General features: G+C 44.7%; 1 protein-coding gene across 1 annotated transcript in view; it reads right to left on the bottom strand.

The window, feature by feature from the left end:
- Positions 1-12,667, bottom strand: part of FAM110B (family with sequence similarity 110 member B) — a 149,224-nt gene extending 136,557 nt beyond the window's left edge. Inside the window, exon 1 of the mRNA XM_032422005.1 lies at positions 12,405-12,667. The gene's annotated coding sequence lies outside the window, so the exon portion shown is untranslated. The remainder of the gene's footprint in view (positions 1-12,404) is intronic.
- Positions 12,668-13,745: the final 1,078 nt, after the last annotated feature.

The raw sequence follows: 13,745 nt of genomic DNA, 5'->3' as shown, positions 1-13,745 counted from the left end.
CATGGCTCCCTGCTCAGCGGGGAGTCTGCTTCTCCCTCTGACCTTCCCCCCTCTCATGTTCTCTTTCTGTCTCATTCTTTCTCTCTCAAATAAACAAATAAAATCTTTAAAAAAAACTTGCTAAAAGCATAGATCTTCAATGTTCTCACCATACACACGCACACACGGTAACTTTGTGAGGCAGTGGATGTGTTAATTAGTTTAACTGGGGTCACTATTTCACAATGCATATATAAACCGAGACATCCCACTGTATATCTTAAACATAAATGATTTTTATTTGTCAATTATATGTCAATAAAGCTGGAAAAATATGAATAAAACCAATTAGGAAAAAACCCTCTCATAAATTAATTTGCTATGTATTAAGTTGTTAGATATGAACCATTAAAGATAATGATTTTAGTTTCAGACCAATTAATACTAAGCCATTCTTTGTGGCAGCAGAGCTGGGCTGATATTCTCTGCATTGCTGGTCAGCCCACGCACCAATGTGCTACCACACAGTCTGTGGTTTCATTGGAGGCTATTCCCACTAGATGAAATTTTGGAGTTAGGGACAATATATTATTACTCTTCATTCTCAGCACCCAACGTAGTGCCTGAGCAAATACAAACTAAATAAACGTACGCAATGAATGAACTCTAGACCACTCGGCAGAACACGGTTGATGTGGTATACCTTCTTATGGACCCCCGAAACCTGGTCAAACTTGACCTCTTCACAAATGACCTTAATTGATGTTCCCTCATGTGACTAAAATGGAACAAGCTCTATGGGAATCCCGACAGCATCCCTAGCCTGTTCCTGACACAACAAGCAATACAAGATATTCTAAGAACCGAGTTCAACGAGCTACAGACACAGCCACACAATGGACCACAACTCTGTGTACTCTCAGTTGTTCTTGAGCTTATCGGAGGAGATGTTCCAAATGTTTTACAGAAATCCAAACAGAAATCTACAGAGGCATTCTGATCTTCTAGGCTAGTAACCTGATGAAAAAAAAAAACGAGGTTAGCTTGGCATGATTTGTTCTTAGTGAAACTATTCTTGCTTTTAGTTATTACTACTTCCTTTTCTACAAGTACACAACCATCTGCTTAACACTATGTTTTAGAATGCTGCCAAGGATAAGGAGTAAAATAATTGAATTGTAGAGTCTAGAACAGCATCCTCCCATGGAAACATAACGCAAGCCACCATACGTGAACCATACGTGATTTCCAATCCTCTTGTAGGTATATTAAAAATTAAAAAGAAAAAGATGACATCATTTTTGACAATATATTTTATCCAAACCAATCAATCCAAAATATCCCCAAAATATTAATGAGTTACATTACATTCTGTTTTCAAGCTAAATCTGCAAAGGCTGGTAGTTTACACCGACAGGATATCTCAATTCATGCTTGCCACACAGGCAGGGCTCAGTAGCCACGTGTGGCCAGAGGCCCCCATACTGGACAGGGCAGGTCTAAGATCTTGTCACTTTCTGAAAAACCAGGGCATCTGACTTGATTCTGGCACCTCTCAGCTTCTCCACAATCTCTTAGGATATTATCAATAGTGGCGCCTTGATCCCAGCTGCAAACTCCTTCAGCATCTGAGAGATCATTCACCTCAATCTTGAGATGCAAATTTCTCATGTAGCAGAGTGGCTTTAAGACTGAGGCAGATATTCACAAGAAGCTGCTGGTTTGAATATGATTTATGCCCTCTGTCAAGTCGTACAGTAGGCCTAAGGCAGAGATATACTTTTACGCCCTCGCATTCAAGTTATTTAAACATCATAAAAGACATGATTGTGTCTTCTGCTCTTTTTTTTTTTTTTTAAGATTTCATTTATTTATTTATTTGAGAGAAAGAGAGAGAGGGAGAGACAGAGAGCACACACAGGGAGGAGCAGAGGGAGAGGGACAAGCAGCCTCCATGCTGAGCACGGGGCTTGATCCCACGACCCCGAGATCAAGACCCGAGCCGAAATCAAGAGTCAGATGCTCAACTGACTGAGCCACTGGGGCGCCCCCTCTCCTGCTCTAATTTTTATTCAGACCATATACGGTCCAGGAAAACAATTAGGGAGGAGGCATGACAGATGCGTTTTAGGGTGACCAGGATTCCATGAAGCAGAGCGGAGGTGAACGGGCACTCCGGACAGAATGAACAGCAGGTGCAACGCAGGGAGACGCCCAAGGGAAGGGGCCAGAAGGACACGGAAACCACACTGGGAAGAACTGGAATGGCATGTTAATAAGACTTTGTTTTGAGCATGTGGTCCAGGCTTGGAGCAGGCAAGCAGTGTGACAGACCAATACCTCAGCTAATTTTGGAGACAATACAGTGGAGGCAAGAAAGGGAAGAAGGTTCAGGGTGGGGTTATCAGTCAGAAAGGAGAAGATGGGCCGGGACTGAGAGAGAGGGAAATACAGAAAGGATGTCAAAGGGGACCAAGGTCCTGACTTCAATATCAAGATGCTGCACATCAGCTGGCAAGACCCATCAATCTGAAGGCCTCTCCCCTTCATGGGGCGCATTCCCGATGTCAGTGTTAGCTCAGCTGCAGGGGTTAGAATTCATCCCTTTGCAAATGCTTTTCGTGATTCCTACAATGTCACTTCATTAGACCACAAAGCATCAACAAATCGATTAAAAATCTATGAGCACAGACAAAAGTTGTCTTGCTTGCCAGTCTGTTTGCTATTTTAGGTTTGAGGAATTTATCCTCTTATTGGTAGAAGGAAGCTTCTTATAGGAGTTTTGTTTCTTCACTTATCAAAATGCAAAGGAAAAAAATACCTGCTGACATCATATTCCTTTTATATAACTTTCTGTTCCAAGAGGGGATGAGGGTCTGAAAAGTGACAGAAAAAAAGAAAAAGTGACACATCTTTATTTTTCTCCGAAAATGAAGAGATGAATCTTTGCTTCATTGATACTGCACCCTCCACCCTGCACACCCAGATGCACGGGACCCCATTCACAAGGCACACTGACAGTTTCAACAGGGGCAACAAGACACTTCAGATGGACAAGTTCAGAGATCACTCCCATTCTCCTACTATAGCAGTGACATGGCATTAGGACTAGAGAAGTCTACGCATCAACTTGAATGGGACACAAGGTGCCCAGATACTTGGTTAAACAAGTGTGTGTCTGCAGGGATGTTTCTGGATGAGACGGACACTTGAATGGATAGACTGAGTAAAGCAGATCGCCCTCCCCCACAATGCGGGTGGGCCTCATCTAGTTTGTCGAAGGCTGAATACAACAAAAAGGTAGAAGGGACGATCTGATCTCTGCCTGATTCCGTGAGCTGAGACACCCGTCTTCCCCTCCCCTCACTCTGGAACTTACACCATGGGCTACCCTAGGTCTCCAGCCTGCAGATGACAGATCTGGAACTTCCCAGCCTCCATAACCTCATGAGCCACTTCTTCCTTATAACAAATCTCCTTTAAAAAGACATGGAGATAGAGACAGAAACAGAAATCTATTGGTTCTGTTTCTCTGGAGAACCCTAACATGAGATATCTGTGACTAATAAATACTACCTGGTCAAATAAAAAAATCCAAATTAAAATGAGGATATTTAAGTATTTCAGACACAAAATGTTTGATTATGTCTTAGTATCCGGAATTAAAAGGTCTTGGCGATACAGTCTCTTTATCATTAACTCACAGTATCTAAACACCTTTTGGGAAAGGTCCGAAGGGCAGACAGAGCTTTTCAACAGCTGAATGCCTCACACTGAAATTACTCTAGAAAAGGCATGTGGAAATAGCAATGGGGATTAACAACTAAAGCAGTTCGGGCCTGTGCTGGTGAATTCTGAGAGGAAAAAAAATACCTGGAGGAGAAATCAGATAAGCAAAATAGGCCATATGAGTTGGAATGTGTGACACTGGGGAGAAGGCAGAGCCACTTCTAACTGGGAAATGTGGCCACCGCAAAAGTTGGTATTGAAAACTGGACCTCTACACACACACACACACACACACACACACACACTCGCATGTGCATAACTACATGATATGCGTGGGACTCCCATCACTTCTGTGGAAAATTCACTTAAAACCAATTTCCAAACAATACAGATAGAACCTTATTTCAACTTTCCACAGTATGTAGATTTATATGATTGGAATCCCCTCCCCCTACAAGAACTATAAATATAAATTCCCTAATAGGAACTAGAAAAAAGAAAATCTTCATTAAATGAAATAACTGAGCCAGTCTATCCCCTCAAAGATGGTGGCCACTTTGACCAAAACATTATAAAAAGGTTTATATGTGGTTACACACCCGATTTGTACTGCAGGTTAGAACAAAGCCTGCAGAAGCTACGAAGAACATCCATGACCAGTCACATTCAGAACCAACACAAAGAGTCCTCATCTTCTCTCATGGTCACTAAACAAGAACAAAATGTCTTGGGAAGAACAACATCTGATTCTTAAAAATCACAACATTCCAATTAACGATCATTTGAATGAGCACAGGCCAGGGATAGATTAAAAGGATTTTTTAAATCCCCAACGCATAGTCAGGAGTACAATGAGCCTTCCATTTCACCTTGTTCTAACAACGGAGTCAAGACACGGAAGTGCTGTCAGGATTCACTGGTATTTCTCAACACTTCTGAGTTCTGTTTCTGTTTCTGACCAACTGTGAAGTGATAGCCCTATGGTAGCCAGGGAAAGAAAGATGACAAATAGGTTGCACGTGTAGGTGAATAAATACAAGCATACACCTATGATTGTGGAGTGTGTCTGCACAAGGATTTGAAAATAAGTCCTTACCAAAAAAAAAAAAAAAAAAGAAGAAGAAAGAAAGAAAGAAAGAAAAAGAAAGAAAGAAATTAAAAAAAGAAGAGAGAAGAGGTCCTTAGATTTTATTCGCTAAACTTCACCCAAAGACCGCAGTCAACAAGCGAGCACCGTGAAAGCTTTAAAAGCCTGGAAAAGAATACATAAATATTCTTATTTCTAAAATGGGTATGATTTCCTTTTGTGAAATACAAAGAGCATCCAAATGCCCTGACCAGAGTCATTATAATGAGATGTGGCATCGTAAGTAACAAGATCTGGCTCAGACGCAGGGGCGAGAGCCCGCAGTCCAGACTGCTGACCGCGCAGGTCTATCAGGCGGCTGGCTACGGCCCCAATTTCAGGGCCGGCTTCTGGAACGGCCAGGGCAATCTGACAAGCATTGGTTGCTTTTTATAGTGGGTACATTTCTCTACCTTGTTTCCTCTTGTGGTTTTGATAGAAGGACTAGGTGCCTGAGAGCTGGCATCTCACATACCAGGGAGGCCTTGGGTGACATTTGGTTTGAGGATGCTCTCGGAAAGACCAGGGCGAACCAACAAGCATGCCCTACCCCAAGAAATCCTTGTTTCTGAATATTAACTCTCGCTCTCCTCTGACTCTCTGTCCCCAAAACACTCAACCAAGGACTGCTTGAAACCTGCCCGCTGGACCTCAGGGATAGCCACCTCACTGGAAAGCCAGTCATCTCAAATGCAAAGGTGAGAGCAGAGTTCTGCTTGCCTTCTGGCCTTTCTGCTGTGCCTTCAAGCTTGCAGGGAGGCAAAGGCCTCATAACCAGCAGGTCACCCTCGGACCCCAGCAGGTAAGTACTCAGGAGGCCCTGCAAGGGGCCTGGCACGGTTCTAGGCACTGTGGATTCGGCAGCCGCCATGACAGCATCCCTTTCAACCTGGAGAAGGTACTTTCACCATGTAAAAATTACACGGTTCTAGATAGACGCGGCGCCTGTGAAGAAAATAAAGCAGGATGACAGGAAAGAGGGTGGCTGGAGAAGGGGCTAGCTTAGCTCCCGGGGTCAGGGTGAGTCTCTGAAAAAGTGACTTTCACCTTGTGACCTGTATGGTGAGGACATACAAGACAGATGGAACGGCCCTTGAAATCCGAGACACAGACGTAAGCACAACTAGCCTCGGTGGAGTGCTCTGCATTTTGCAAGCACCACCTTACTGAACCCTCCCAGCAATATGACACGAAGTAGGTTATCCCCGTTTTACAGATCAGGAAGCTGAGGTTCCAGAAGCCTCCGGTAACGCCCTCACGTTCACACAGAGCCAATCTTTGCCCCCAGACAGACTCACCTAGAAAACTTTCTCTCAGTCTCTAGGTAATGGGCTGTCCTACAACTAAGTGTTTGGCCTGGAATCCTCATGGCCCTGACCGAGCCCTCACCCTGGCCTCACTTCGCCCTGCTCCTGGTGTCACAGAAATAAAGCTAGTAATTCCCCAGGGCTCTGCCACCCATTCTGAATGTGTACACAGTGTCCGTGACTCCCCTTGAATCTGACAAATCTGGGCCGTCCCAGTTTCCTTGATCTCTGACACCAGCAGTCTGTAGTGCATGTGGGGACAAAAGAATCTGTGAATGCCTTCTCTACACATATTGGAAGTATCAGAAAGACTACTGACACCGGATGCAATTGTCTACACCAGCTTCCAATCCTGAGGGAGGGGATTTCACTACATATGACCCCCAGGTCCTTCCAAATAACAGGATCCAACTTGGATCACTGATACACAAATAGAAATAAAATACAAATCGGCAAGCCCTTCCAGCTTGAACTCCAGAATATACCGTATTTCACCGATTCTAAGACACATCTATTTTCCCATTTTAATACCTGAAATCAGGATTCATATCACAATGAGCGGTATGTCGAAGCTTAACTGGCAGTGTGTTTTCTTTCTTGGTGTTACGTACGATAATCATGCATCTTAAGATCACTAGGGGGTTAGGTTAAGAGAAATTCAAAATTGTGCAAACATCAGGTTCCCCCCATTTCCTTTCTTTCCTTTAAGTCCAACTGGCTGGTCACCATGACAGCTTTTTGTCTCCCCATTTCCCCTCTTTTCTGGCACTCCATCCTCCACAGGGCAGGCCGTGTGAGCTGCCAAACCTGCACCCTAGAGCCTGGCCCTCCTTGTGTCACACCCTCTAGCAGTTCCCACTACTTTAGAATGAACAGAAATTCCTCCTTCCCCCCGCCCCCATGGCCTACAAGGCCTTGCTGACCTGGTCACTCTCATGTTGTCTCCTGGTCTTCACAAAGGCAGGTTCTGCCTGCCTCAGGACCTTTGCATAAGCTGCCCTCTCTGCCCAGAGACCTTGCAGAGATTGCCTCTTTTTTTTTTTTTTTTTTTTTTTTCCACTTAAGTCTCAGCTCAAACATCCTCCACGGAGCCCTCCCAGGCCACCCCGCCCATCTGGGAACACCACCCTCATTCCTGACTGCACTTACTGCTGCTTGAAACTAGATTTTCATGGGGCACGTGGGTGGCTCAGTTGGTTAAGTATCTGTCTCTTGATTTCAGCTCAGGTCATGATCTCCGGATCGTGGGACTGGCCCCGTGTCAGTGTCAGGCTCTGAGCTCAGCAGGGAGTCTGCTTGAGGATTCTCTCCCTCCTTCTCCCTTGCCCCCCAACTCGAGTGTACCCACATGCACACATGAGCGCTCTCTCTCTTTAAAACAAATAAATAAGTCTTAAAAAAAACTAGCTTTTCATTTATCTGTTTATTACCTTTTTCCTCCATTTGATACCATAAAGCTTCAAAGGAGCAAGAACCTTCTTGGGCACTGCTTATCCCCAGTACCTAGGCACACAGTGAATCCTCTATAAATATCCATTTAACGTAATAACCATAATAGAAGAAATTACTAAACTACATTCTTTCTAATGGTTACTTTCTTTTCATTAAGTTCCAGCCAATGAGACAAAAAAAAAAAAAATGCTGGCAATGATTATTTTGAAGCCTATCTGTGATTCCTCCTGAAAAAGACAAAAAAGAAAAAAGAAAGAAAGAAAAGAAAAGACACAAACTTCCAGTGCGGCTTTTGAGGAGCAAATGCTTTGCCTTACAACATAACCACTCAAAAATTTCCCATATGCTTCTAAATTGTATCTTTAAAAGCTTTCTCTGGAACTGGACAATTTCAAAATCCATTGATCTTGCTCTGATGTATAAAACATACCACAGAATTCTTATAATTCTTCTAGAAACCTGTCTGCCAAATGACATATTGTTTCCTTTTGCTTACTATTCACCTTTGAACTTCCCTCTAAAGTGTTTACAGTTTTAAAATCCCAGCTTTTGCGCTAGTTCCAGTTTAAAATTGTTTAATCATCCACATGTTCACTATTTTTATCACCAAACATACTGGAAAGAGGAAGTAAATTGTTTCTTCTACTAACTACTAAAGTTTAAAAAAAAAACAAAAACAAACCCAGTCTTATGTCTTTGAATGCTGTGTTCTCATGTGACTCTCCTTAGGAGACTCAAAATGTTAAAAACATAAACATCACATGCAGTCCCTTTTCACAGGAAGGAGGAAACCTAACGTGTCATAATAGGAATATGCATGATTTAAGGTCATTAATTTTGTATCACAAGAGATAATCTAGAAATAAACCCAGACTTAAAAACAGGAGGCAAATGTATTCTGCAAACATTTTGAAGCCTTGCCCATACCTTCATTATCTATAGTTAATTGTACGGGTGATGACATCCACAAACAATGAAAAACCGTATTTCTTACTACTTTCTCTAAAATCTTCCATGCGAATGATCCAGTTAACTTATCCTTTCAAACTTCAGAACCAATGCTACCTTTAGCTTCTTTGGTAAAACATTTTGGGCAAAATTTGTGTTCTCTTCTGAACAATTCTCCAATACTACTTTTTTGTACTTCTAGAATGCTTTCAATACAAAAATGACCATTAAAATTTAAACTAAGCTCTGCCTAAAGTGTAAAAGTAAAAAAAGGAATACATTGAAAGGAGTTTGATCCAGTGTTCCATTAATCATCGTAATGTACTTAATTATCTGATGTAGTTAAGTGATGGAAGTGAATAAAGCTCCTTTAACCAAGGGAAGGAAAGTCAGTGGTGGTAAAGGGGAGGCTAGGACTCTCACCAGACCACCTACGCAAGAAAGCCAAAAACAGACCCAACACGGCTTCATAATCTAACCCACTTGCACTGGCCTTTACATAGTTGAAAGAAGTTAAACCTGCCAGTCTTCTCCTTAGTCCTTCTAAAATAAGCAATCTTTAATAAGTATTGTGAAATATCAGGAGGTTATCTCTGAATATTAAAATTAACTTCATTTCTCCTGTTTGGGACTCCCAACGCTACCCAGGAAATTCAAAGCGTGTCACTGAGTTATGAAAAAGGGATATGTTGGTATCAAACCCCAAAAGAACGTCATGAGCACCTCCTGAATGTGCAAAACAGAGGCTATTCCACATGGGGTGGTGGAAAGATCCATGGGTTCCAGAGGCACACAGGCCCCCAGTTAAAAATCGCAGCTTTGCTACTTAGTAGCTATGTGACTCAGCCAGTCACTTCATGTCACCCGAAGAAAGAAGATAACAACCACTATCCTGTGTTGGAATAAAGAGAATCCACTGTCAACTGCCCAGGACGAGGCCAGTCCCCGAGCCAGCCCACAGAGATAACTCGAATTACAGTCCAGAAAGCCCTTGTTCTGAGACTTCTTATTCACTCCCTACCCTTGGTGCTGTACTAAATAGAATGAATATCTTTTTCTTGGATGAGTCATGGCTTTGCAGAGCTTCAGAGTCTTCATCCTGAATATCAATGCTCATTGCATCATACTGGGACCCAGAAAAACGGCAAAAATTAGAATAAGTGAGAAGCTGTTTTCTTAAAGTCATGATGCAACTGGGTTTCTTATCATTTGTTTCTCTCTCTTACAAGTTAAGTACTGAAAACAAGTCTAGGTTAGTTGGAGATCCCTTAGGCTCAGAAGGATCAATCTTAACCTATTATGGACAAATAAGAGAAAGAGTACAGTTGATTAAATTAGATTTTTACAAAGCGATGTTTGTCATAACACCTGGAATACTCAGGTTTTCAGAAAGAAAAATCTGGCCAAGTAAATAGATTGAAAAATCTATTTCTATGTGGAAATACAAAGGAGAGACTTTTTAAAAAGTTTATTCCTAAAAAGATTGTTTAGACGGTATCTGTATGGTGAGAGTATATTTTGGGGGCAAGGGCAAGCAATGGGATTACTAAATTAACTCTTCCAATTCTACCTGACCACAAATGCGCCTTGTCCGCCAGAATTACGCACAGCACCACCTACTGTCAGACTGTGCGTACAGCAGCTTTGGTACGGCAGGGCCCCAAGAGTTAGCCATGCCTTTGATGAGCTAAGTAAACTGCTGAGGAGTGAAAGAGATACCATTTCAAAGTTAAAAGGCAGTGGGGGGGACCTCAAAATGAAAGCAAACCCCTGACAATCTAGCAAGATATCTAGGTAGCAAACACAATCATTTGGTTACAGACACATGGCAAGTAAGTAGTTTTCATTTTTCTTATGGTAGCTAATTAGGCTGCTCTAAAGATTTGAAAGCCCAAGTAAGAATTATAGGATCTGGCTGATGGATATACAACGCGCATGTTTATTATTTTTTTTAATACAATGCGCATGTTTATATATCATTACCTTTTGCCCCAATGAAAGTTACCTCACTGTTGTGCCACCACAATGGAATTTCAAGTAGGAATCAGAAGTATTATTGTCAACCCAGAGAACGAGGGGGTTCAGAATGGGGTGCAGAGCCCATGTTTCCCCTAATGTCTAGGCTTCTCCTGAGACACTTAGGCCCTTAAGGATAATTAAGTCTTCTTATTATGAAATGTACCTGGATATGACGGCTCAGGACTGTGTTCTTGCCCTTACAGATCTGCTATATATTGTGCATAATACACAGAACAGACTGTCAGTCATAAGCAAAACAACAACCCAACCTCAATTCGGATCTAAAATTAAACCACAGACTTAAAATAGACCATGACTTAAAAGTGCTCCAATCTGAAAAACAAAACAACTGTTTTCCAAACAGAAAAACATATGGACTGATAAAAAAAAAAAAAATTAAAAATAAAACTAGGTGACACTTACCTAGCACTGTGTTCCAGGCGCTGCTCAAAGCACTTAACAGATTATCAGGTTCACAAAGCATGGGCACCTCCCTGTTCAATGAGTGACTTTACTGTTTTAAAATCTATAGTAGCACCATAAATACCATAGGATAAATCAATGGGATGTTAAGGACAAAGAAGTCTGGCTTATCATTTACCTCACCCTTATGTTAAAATAATTATGCTTAATGATCTGAATGACCAGGGGTTGTGATGTCACAAAATAAGTACAGGTTAGTACAGGTATTTTCCATGGAATGACTCCACGTGTAAACTGGGGAGAAGATGCTACATAAAGGTCTTCAACACCAGCAGGGGAATGAGGAAAATAAAAGTCCTATTATCTATACTGCAACAATGCGTATTCTACTATCCCATTCCCCTTCTTAAAAACAAACCAGTTTGTAGTTCTCACAATGCCAGCCATGCAGTGTTGTCACAGATGTGTGCCAGATTTTGCACAGGATATGGCCGTGAGGAAAAACCCAGAGTTTGCCTGTATCTTAGGCAGCAAAGAAAGCCTGTTCATTGTTGTGGCTCAGTAAATCCAAATAACAACTTGAAAGGGTTAAAAAGCCGGGCACCAGGTGTTTTCTTTCCACTTTCCCCGAGTAACTGAAGCACACAGCAAAGTTCTCTCTGCTACCCTCCCCACCAGCCTGCGCGGAGGGCGAACTGTCACTGCCATTTCCACCACGCAGCTCCCGCTCCCAACAACAATCAGAGGGCACCAGGCTGGGCAGCAGGCACCGGCGGCTTCCCACAGCCTGCACGCGCTTTGCTGCCAAGTTACGAGCTCCGCTGGGTGACGGGGGCACGAGGTAGCCAAGGATAATTTCATTCTATTTCAAATCTGTGTGCTTTCAAAGAAAGTGAAGAGGACCGAGACCATGGGTGGAGGTGGAAGGGGTAACCAAAAACAAACTTTCAGAGCCTCTGAATCTGCATCTCTTGCAAGAATTCCCAGCCGGCGATTAGAAGATAGTGATACCCACAGGGATTTAGGCCCCCAGGTTGGAGACCACGCGAGGAGAAGGGGTCGAGCGGAGTCCGGGTCACTCGCCTACCCACTCCTCCAGCAGCAAGGGGCAGGCGCGCTTTCGGAGCCCGCCGCTCGCGCCCCGCAAGCCCGCCCGGCTCCGCAGCGCCCCTGCCCGGCCTCCCCGCCCATCCCAGACGCGCAGCCGAGCGCCTCCTCTCGCGGCCCACACAGCCGGTCTGGGGGTCCGTCCCGGCCAGTGCGGCTCCCGGGCCGGCCTAGATGGACACCCAAGCCGGGCGCGGAGGCTCAGAGGCGGACCCGGTTCCGCTCCGGCCGCGCGCGGCTCGGGCATTGTCCGCAGTCGGAGCGCCGCGCGGCCACCCGCCCGACCCCCGCCCCGGCCCCCGGCCCAGCCTTACCTCGGCCGCGCTCCCCGGCCCCGAGCGGTGCGGCCCCAGCCGGGGGCCAAGCTCCTGGGGACCGCAGGGAGGGAGGTCGGGCCCGCCAGGAAGGGGGTCCGGGCCGCCGGCGCCGCCGGAGGGCCGAGCGCGGGCCGCAGGGGCAGCCGAGTCCTCGCGCCGCCTCCGCGGGGCCACGGATAAAGAGCTGACCCGGTTAGCCAAGGGGGCTCGGGACGCAAGGCCGTGGAGGGCCCGGCTGGCGGCGGCCGCGATGGTTCTGTCTGCACCGAGTGGGAGGGCTCAGGCGGGCTTCGCGGAGCGCGAGGGAGGGAACTTGGAGCGAGTTGCTGTGGCCCAGAGCGCGTGTCCCTGTGGAGTGTGCACGCCCCTACAGAGGGCCCCGCCCCGCCTCCGTCCCGCCCCCTCCCCACCCCCTCCCTGTCCCCGCCCCCGCTCGCACCCCCACTTCCAGCGCCACCGCCTCCCTCAGCTCTATCCCCTCACCCATTCCCACCCCGGTCCCACCTCTAAGCCCCTCCCATAGGCCCACCCCCCACTCCCACCTCCAAACCACTCCCACATGCCCGCCCCCACTCCCACCTTCAAACCCCTTCCACACACACACCGCCGCTCCCGCCCCGGTGGGAAGAATCCACAGGCTCTCAACTGCTGGGCAGCCCCAGATCAGACCACAGCGCACTGGGGACCTAGAGTCTGGTTTGTGAATGTGATGATAGCCCCACCTGGTAGTCAACCCATCCAGATGATCTCCGTGTCTGACATTTTCTATGGACTCGCTTCCACATACTCAGTGGAGCCTGCTTAGCATTTGTAGACTTAATTTCTGAAGGCCTTTTTAAGACTCCAAAAAATGTTTGGAGAAAGCAGTAAAGAATATAGAAAAAATCTCAAGCACGATGTACAGCCCCTAGAGTATGGGCCTGCTGCTGTTTCCCAATTAACTAAATGTTTCGGGGTACATCATGATTCATGTCATGTGTAGTTTGGTAATGTTTTTCTTTAGATTCACTTAATTACTTGGTTTTTCGAGGGTTTTGTTATTTTAGGAATACTAAGCACATTCTACTTTAGTTTTTACTATTGGGAACTCTAGTGGATGAAATCCATATTTATCAAAAGGATTGAATGAGATACAAACTCACAACATAATTATTTCTCTAAAATATTTAACAGAGATTTCTTTATACCTTTCGTACATTTGAAATAAAATTGCATTCAGCCCATTTCCTCAGAAAGATCATCTATATTTGAATTGTGTGACTTGTTTCATTCAATTTCTGAGATTATCAAATAAATAAAACTCAGACTTCCACAATAAATTTTTGGCTATTTATAAGA

This window comes from Phoca vitulina, unplaced genomic scaffold (genome assembly GCF_004348235.1).
Source record: "Phoca vitulina isolate PV1807 unplaced genomic scaffold, GSC_HSeal_1.0 scaffold25, whole genome shotgun sequence".
NCBI classification, from domain to species: Eukaryota; Metazoa; Chordata; class Mammalia; order Carnivora; family Phocidae; genus Phoca; species Phoca vitulina.
The sequence above is the reverse complement of the archived record's forward strand: the minus strand, read 5'-3'. Positions and strand labels throughout refer to the sequence as shown.